Here is an 8,378-nt window from a genome sequence, read left to right on the forward strand (position 1 = left end):
TTTTTATTAATGTGTTTGGATGTTTTACCTGCATGTGTGCCTGAGGCACACAGGGGCCAGAGAAGGATTTGGACCCCTGGGATTGGACTTACACATCCACGTGAGCGACTGTGTGGGTGCTGGGGATGGTGCCTGTGTCTTCTGAAGGAGCAGCAGGTGCTCCTAACTGCTAAGGCAACTTCCCAGACCTGGTCCCTGAGATCTTTTTTCTTTTGGAAGGTAGGGGCTGCTTTTTTTTCAAGACAAGTTTCTCTTTGTGTATTCCTGGCATGATCCATCACTACCCACCATAAAATCTTAACAGTTCATACATAATTCAAAATCTCAAAGTCTCTTCTGAGACTCAAGGCAACTGCTTAACACTAAGCTTCTGTAAAAATCAACAAAACAAAAAATACCCAGAAAATCATACAAGTTATGTACTTCCGGTAGGCAATACCATGGAGTCAACACCCCCACGTTAAAAGCGGGGTATGGCTGGGCAGTGGTGGCGCACGACTTTCTTTAATCCCAGCACTTGGGAGGCAGAGGCAGGCGGATTTCTGAGTTCGAGGCCAACCTGGTCTACAGAGTGAGTTCCAGGACAATCAGGGCTACACAAAGAAACACTGTCTCGAAAAAACAAAAACCAACCCAAAAAGTGGGGTATAGAGGTATAGCAAGGAAAGTTTTATCAAAGCAAGACTCAGCAGGGCAAACACCGAAGCTGACATCTGTGTCTGCCACCTGAGGCTGATGGCTCCCTCTCCAGCTTGGTCATCTAGGCCATCTACATCGACATGTAACATCTCTTGGGACCAGTCCACCCCGGGCCTGCTTACTTTTGTGGACAGAGCATGCTCCTGGCATGTATAAGGTCTCCTGAGGTCTCCATCAATACTTAGCCTCACCATCACAGCCTCTCAAAACAACTCAGCTTCCTACCGGTAATCCAAGTCTGACACTGACTTACCTAGAAGTTTCTGGACTTTTGGCGCAAGCCTCCATGGGACCATCACAACTGGCATTTTGAATGCCAGCGAAACCAATACCATATGGATGATGGATCTGAGTTCTGCTCCTCAGTTTAACTCTCACACTGCCCAGCAGTGTCTCCTAGGTGACTCCTAATCTAGCCACAAAGATTAACCTCACATGGCACAGTACAGGCTGAAAAAAAAAAAAAAAAAAAAAAACACCTCAGAATAGTATTGTTCAGGATTCTTAGCTGAACCCTGGCCTAGGCCCTAAAATTTAATTAGCTGAAGCAATGACTCCAGCTAATTAAATACAAATAAAAAGATGTTAAAGGTTGGTTTGATTAAGCACCTGGCACTGTTGAGTGGCTCACTGAATCCTGAAGAAAGATAGTGGACTGAACTGGGGAACTTTGAAGCCAGGAGGGCCCCAAGACCAGTGTTCAGTTGGGGTTGACAGCAGAGCCATGGTGTAGGATGTTATGCCCACACCACCCACATCTGGACACTGGATGTTGACATAGAACATCTGCTGCGGTCACCTCTACATTCTCCTCAGAATGAAGGAAGGTAAGGAGGAAACAAGTCACAGTAAATAATGCACGCAGTACAAGAAGGAAGGGAGCCAGGCGGGTCACACTAAATGTAAAGAACACTTAGACTTTAGAGTCAGACAGACCTTGGGCCTGTTGGGTTAGATGAGATCTAAACTATTTGTGTGGCCATGATGTGCATTATACTGTTGGAGTCCAGAAATCCAAAGCAACCCAAGCAGGCACAAGAATCCAGCAAAGCAAGATCTTTATTAGGCAGTACAACCTGACTAGTCAAGGCCTGGCTGTCCTGGAACTCACTCTCTAGACCAAGTTGTCCTGGAACTTAAGAGATCTACCTGTCTCTGCCTAGAGACAGAGGGCTGGGATTAAAAGTGTTCACCACCATGCCTGGCCTGAAGGACACTTTTAAGATTTTTTTTCCTCCTATACTGGCTGGTTTTGTGTGTCAACTTGACACAGGCTAGAGTTATCACAGAGAAAGGAGCTTCAGTTGAGGAAATGCCTCCATGAGATCCAGCTGCATTTTCTCAATTAGTGATCAAGGGGGCGGGGCCTAGCCCCTTGTGGGTGGTACCATCTCTGGGCTGGTGGTCTTGGGTTCTATAAGCAAGCAAACTGAGTAAGGCAGGGGAAGCAAGCCAGTAATAACATCCCTCCATGGCCTCTGCATCAGCTCCTGCCTCCTGACCTACTTGAGTTCCAGTCTTGACTTCCTTTGGTGATAAACAACAGTGTGGAAGTGTAATTTGAATAAACCCTTTCCTCCCCAACTTGCTTCTTGGTCATGATGTTTGTGCAGGAATAGAAACCCTGATGAAGTCGGGCAGTGGTGGCGCATGCCTGTAATCCCAGCACTCTGGGAGGCAGAGGCAGGCGGATTTCTGAGTTCGAGGCCAGCCTGGTCTACAGAGTGAGTTCCAGGACAGCCAGGACTATACAGAGAAACCCTGTCTTGAAAAAAATCAAATCCAAACCCCCACCCCCAAAACAAAACAAAAAAAGAAACCCTGATGAAGACAAATTGGTACCAACATAATGGGGTATTCTGTGACAACCTGACCATGTTTTGGGGAGGACTGTGGAAGACTTTGGAACTTTGAGTTAGAAGAGCCATTAGGATATTTAGAGCTCTGTGGAGTGTTCTGTAGGAGCTTGAAAGATAATATTGAAAACAGTGCAGAAGATGGAGACCTGGCTTGTGAAATTTCAGAGGGAAGAAGATTAAAGACTCTTATAAAGGCTGTTGTTGTTTTGACTGTAAAGGTTCTGTGGTTTTAGTTAGCTGGAGCTGAAGAATCAGCTGTGATTAACAAGATAGCACAACTACTAAAGCAAAACCTTTGCGTTACTAGGACTGTTGATTCTGGTTAGCTGGAGCTAAGAAATTAGTGGTAATTAAGAAGAGACCATGGGACAGAGAGATGGCTGGAGAGATGGCTCAGCAGTTAAGAGCACTGACTTCTCTTCCTAGAGTTCCTGAGTTCAAATCCCAGCAACCACATGGTGGCTCACAACCACCCATAATGAGATCAAACGCCCTCTTCTGGTGTGTCTGAAGATAGCTACAGTGTACTTACATATAATAATAAATAAATCTTTTTTGTTTGTTTGTTTGTTTTTGATTTTTGGATTTGGTTTTTTCGAGACAGGGTTTTTCTGTATAGCCCTGGCTGCCCTGGAACTCACTCTGTAGACCAGGCTGGCCTCAAACTCAGAAATCCACCTGCCTCTGCCTCCCAGAGTGCTGGGATTACAGGCACTGCCTGGCTAAATAAATCTTTAAAAAAAAAAGAAGAAGAGACCATGGGGTTGGAGGGATGGTTCAGCAGGTAAGAGCACTGATTGCTCTTCCAAAGGTTCTGAGTTCAAATCCCAGCAACCACATAGTGGCTCACAACATCCATAAAGAGATCTGATGCCCTCTTCTGGTGTCTGAAGACAGCTACGGTGTACTTACATATAATACATAAATTAATTTTAAAAAGAGACCAGCAGTGCTCGCTTCAGCAGCACATATACTAAAATTGGAACAATACAGAGATCAGCATGGTCCCTCCTCAAGGATGACATGCAAATTCCTGAAGCTGTTCCATTAAAAAAAAGAAGAGACCAGCATCTCCTCTGAAATCTTCTGGGAAGTGTTTGCTGAGAACACAAAGAGGCTATGTTCCAGAGATAGCCAAGGTTGTACCCTGTGCTGTGGCTGGACTTGGTACTGTGTAAGAGTCACCCAGGTGGTACTGGTTTTGAAGACATGAAGGGGTCATGAAGAGCAGCTGAGGCTCAGCACTGTGAGAGGCCACGGAAGGACATTGGTGAAGGTGCAGCCTCAGTTGCAGTTGATGATCCAGGACTTGAAGGGGTCATGCAAAGGAGCTGAGGCTTGGCACCATGAAGAGAGCCTGTAAGAGGCTATTGGTGAAGCTCAGTTTTAGCAGAAGACAGCAGTGTTTTGGAGATGTCAGTACCATGGGATGATCACCAAGAACAGCAGCAGCAGTGGAGTACAGGCGGCTGGAGCCTAGAAGACAAGGTATGTGCTACAAAGGGCAGAGCTGGAGAAGTGACCCAAGCCCTTGGAGGAGCCCAGTAAGATCATGAGTTTGATCCCAGATATTGAACGGTTGGGGTCTGATTTTGCTTTTGATTGTGACTGTGCCCTGATAATTTTCCGTCTTGAAGAAGGAAAGTTATTTTAGTGGATTCCACCGTTAAGAGACTTTGAATTTTAAAAATACCTTGTATTTTAAAAGATATTGGATATTTTAAAGGAATTGAACTTTTAATATGCAAGACTGTGGGACTTTTAAAGTTATTTAGATCTTGGGTGTGAATAAGAAAGTAAGGGGTGAGGCTTAATAGTGATGTTTGGCCGGGCGTGGTGGCGCACGCCTGTAATCCCAGCACCACACAGTGGGCGGGGCCCTCTCACATCAATCAAGAAAATGCTTCATAGTTCATAGGCATGCCCACAGGTTGTTCTGATGGGGGAAGGGCATTTCCTCAGTTGAGGTTCCCTCCTAGATGACCGTGACTTGTGTCAAGTTGACAAAAACCAATCAACCCAATGGACCACAGTCTTTACCAGTCTTCTGGCTGCTTCCAGAAGGAGCAGTTGCATCACGCTTGGTGACGTGGAGAATGTCTCCCGGGATGCATGCTCCACAAGCTGGCACTTTGTTTCCCCTCTGGCTATCAGCTCAGACTGCACCTGGAATAGACTCCCTCCTAAAGATGCAATACCTGGCATGTGCTAAAAGGGCAGGGGAACATGGCCAGCCTAGTAGGCACCTGTGGCACAGAGGCCTGCTGCCCACAGGATGTCACAGGCAGGCCAGGAACAGTCCCACCACAGTGACATGGAGGCTCTAGAAGTTTGTGTGTGAAGACAGCCTCCACCTTCACCTCCACTTGGTACCTGTGGAAGCTGACACGAATGTGTGGGTACACCTCCTCTTTAGTAATATGGGCGTCTGAGCTGTGGCTACCCAGCTGGAAAACACTTTTGGACCTGCTATCTCTGCAGAGGGCTAACAGCCCAGGTCTATGAGGTGGTGGGAAGGTTTGAGTGGATTTAATGAGAACAATGCCCTGACCCTCATAATTTTGTCTTCAGTTTTCTCGTGTTTTTCATTTTTTGGTAAAGTCTCACACAACCCAGGCAGTTCTCACACAAGTCTCTACACAGCTTGGGCCTGGAGGTGATAGGGCACACCTTGGATCCCTCAACTGGAGGCAGAGGCAGGCAGATGTCTGACGTGGAGGCCAGTCCAGTCTACAGAGCCCATCCCAGGGTTCCAGGACGTGAGCCAAGAGTGACCTTGGGGTCCTTGATCCTCCTGCGTCTGCATCCAAGTTTGCAGTTATAGCAAGTATGGGTGGCCACCGTGCTGGGCTTTTTGCCTGGCATTTGAGACAGGGTCTCCTATGTGATCTTGATTGACTGCTATTCCCTATGTACATCAGGTTGGCTTCAAATTTACAGACATCTGCTTACCTCTACTTCCAGAATAATGGAAGTTGCTGGAAAATACTCTTAAAGGCATATAGTACCATGTTTGACACAAGCCCAGATTTCTATTTATTTATTCTTTTTTTTTGTTGTTGTTTGTTTTTTTGGGGGGTTTTTTTTGGTTTTTTGGATTTAGTTTTTTTCGGGACAGGGTTTCTCTCTATAGCCCTGGCTATCCTGGAACTCACTCTGTAGACCAGGCTGGCCTCGAACTCAGAAATCCGCCTGCCTCTGCCTCCCAGAGTGCTGGGATTACAGGCCTGTACCACCACCGCCCGGCCTAGTTATTTATTCTTAAAACAGGGTCTCACCATATAGACCAGGTTAGCCTCAAATTGCTGATCCTCTTGCTTTAGCCTCCCTGACACCTTGAGACTGCAGATATGAGCTTTTTTTTTTTTAAACACTATTTGTTTTATGTGTAAAAGTACACTGTTGCTGTCTTCAGACAAAACAAGAGGGCAGCAGATCCCATTACAGTTGCTTTTGATACAATGGATCCCAGATGCTTTTGATACACCATATGGGAATTGAACTCAGGACCTTGGGAAGAGCAGTCAGTACTTTTAACTGCTGAGCCAACTCTCCAGTCCCTGAAGGTTGTGCTCTTTTTGTTTGTTTGTTTGTTTGTTTGTTTGTTTGTATTTGGTTTTTTCGAGACAGGGTGTCTCTGTATAGCCCTGGCTGTCCTGGAGCTCACTCTGTAGACCAGGCTGGCCTCGAACTCAGAAATCCACCTGCCTCTGCCTCCGAAGGTTGTACTCTTAAAGAGCAAGTATAACAGAGGACTCCCAGGAAACATGGGGGGAGGGGCTCATTGTGCCTCCATCTGTTGACAGTGGGTGATGCCAGCCTCAGTCCTTACCAAAGCATCTGCCCAATGGCACAGCCACTGGGACAGGGCAGGGGAAGCTATGTGAGACTCCAGTGTAGACGTCTCCTCCCAAAGCTGCCTCAAGGCAACTTAGGGGATGACTTGTCTCATCTGTCATAGGTGGGAACCGATGGGGGGACCTGAATGGTGCTGAGCCTCAGGGAAATCACTTGCTAGTGCAGTGGCTGGTTGGTTACCTTGGACTCCTGTCCCTTTAGAGCCATGGTTCTCAACCTGGGGGTCGTGACCCCCAGGAAAGTCATAAATCAGATATTTACATTACAATTCATAACAGTAGCAAAGTCGGGCGGTGGTGGCACACGCCTTTAATCCCAGCACTTGGGAGGCAGAGGCAGGTGGATTTCTGAGTTCGAGGCCAGCCTGGTCTACAAAGTGAGTTCCAGGACAGCCAGGGCTATACGGAGAAACCCTGTCTCAAAAAACAAACAAACAAACAAACAAACAAAAAAACCCAAAAAAACAAAATAACAGTAGCAAAATTACAGTTATGAGGTAGTGACAAAATAATTTTATGGTTGGGGGGGTCAACACAACATGAGGAAGTGTATTAAAGGGTTGCAACATTAGGAAGGTCGAGAACCACACCTTGACTGTGATTCATATACGCTTGTTCCAACATTTACTCAGACTTGGGTGCGCGTCACTTAGGTCCTTGCTGCCATCTATGGGTGACAAACACTGGATTTACTTCAGAAGCATTTCCCTTGCAGCAGCTTCAAGTCAGCAACACACTCCTAGTGAGGGGAATGCAGCCGCGTGGTGGTCCTCAGACCCAACGCCCCACTGCATGTGCACTACTACCCAGGGCAGCTGGTCTGTGTGGACAATGTACTACAAAGCCTTGGTGTGTGTGTGTGTGTGTGTGTGTTATGTGTGTGTCTGTGCAGGTGGCATCTCTGTAAGATGTAGTACAGGTACCCAGTGAATGCCAAATGTTGCCAGAGTCAGGAAATTGCCAGGGCTGGAGGCTAGATAGGGCTTTCACGCAGACTTACAGACTGTTCCTCCGTGGAACACAGATGTCCTTGTTGCTAGGGAAGCAATGCAGGGACCTCCTCAGAACCTGCTGCTCAAGTTGGGTACTTGTCTCCCAGAGCCAGTGGGCCAATGGAAGAAACAAGGCTAACATAGCACCTACTCACTCCAAGGCTGCTGCCGACCCCGAGGTTGACAGCCTCCTATCCAGGAGAGGAACTTGCTGGAAGCGGGAGCTGAACCTGGGTTATCATACTGTTCCTATTCCCAGTGGAGACTAAGACAGACCAGAGGCATAGCCTGGGAGGATGAAGGTAAGATAATAGGGCCCTGGACCCCTCCAATGAATGCCCTGACCTGTGGAAATGCCAACTGTGGGGACTGAAGGAGATGAATGCTGGCCGCTGCAACCGTGGGGCCAGTACCGTACCTTTCCCCCAGCCTTGAGCGGGCCAATCAGGCCTTGTTTTGCCACAGTTGCCTAGCCCACCTGGGGTGGAGTCTTTACCTATATAAAGGCAGGACTGAAAATTAAGCTTTGAGCCTTGATCAGGACTTCTGGCGCCATTCTTCTCTCACCCCCCCCCCCCACCTTAATTCCAGCCTCCCTTTCAGGTAAGCCCAGTTTGCCCGTGACTGCTGGAGTTACACAGTTCCAGTCATCCTACCAGGAAACTGGTTTCTTTCTATTAGACTGTCATGACCACCTCTTTGGAGAGTCCTGGAGATTGTGGAGTTGAGTTCAGTGGAGCAGTGGCCACCACACCTCCAGTGGCTCTCTTGACATCACCTCTCATCTTGACTGTGGATGAACATACGGAAGGTTCCCATCCAGCCATTGAGGGAACGCTTTCTGTGCTGCCTGCCTGACAGGGTTGTCAGGCATGCAGAGTCTGTGTAGGCATGAGTTAGCCTCATGCTTGACCTGGGTTCACCAGCCTGAGACTGGAGACTCAAGCTGCTGACACCCAGACCTCTAGAAC

General features: G+C 47.5%; 1 non-coding gene across 1 annotated transcript; it reads left to right on the plus strand.

Moving 5' to 3' along the window:
* Positions 1–3,507: 3,507 nt before the first annotated feature.
* Positions 3,508–3,611, plus strand: LOC127668302 (U6 spliceosomal RNA). The gene has a single exon (XR_007974072.1). It is a non-coding gene; the product is annotated as a U6 spliceosomal RNA (small nuclear RNA).
* Positions 3,612–8,378: the final 4,767 nt, after the last annotated feature.

Source organism: Apodemus sylvaticus, chromosome 17 (genome assembly GCF_947179515.1).
Source record: "Apodemus sylvaticus chromosome 17, mApoSyl1.1, whole genome shotgun sequence".
Classification (NCBI taxonomy): Eukaryota; Metazoa; Chordata; class Mammalia; order Rodentia; family Muridae; genus Apodemus; species Apodemus sylvaticus.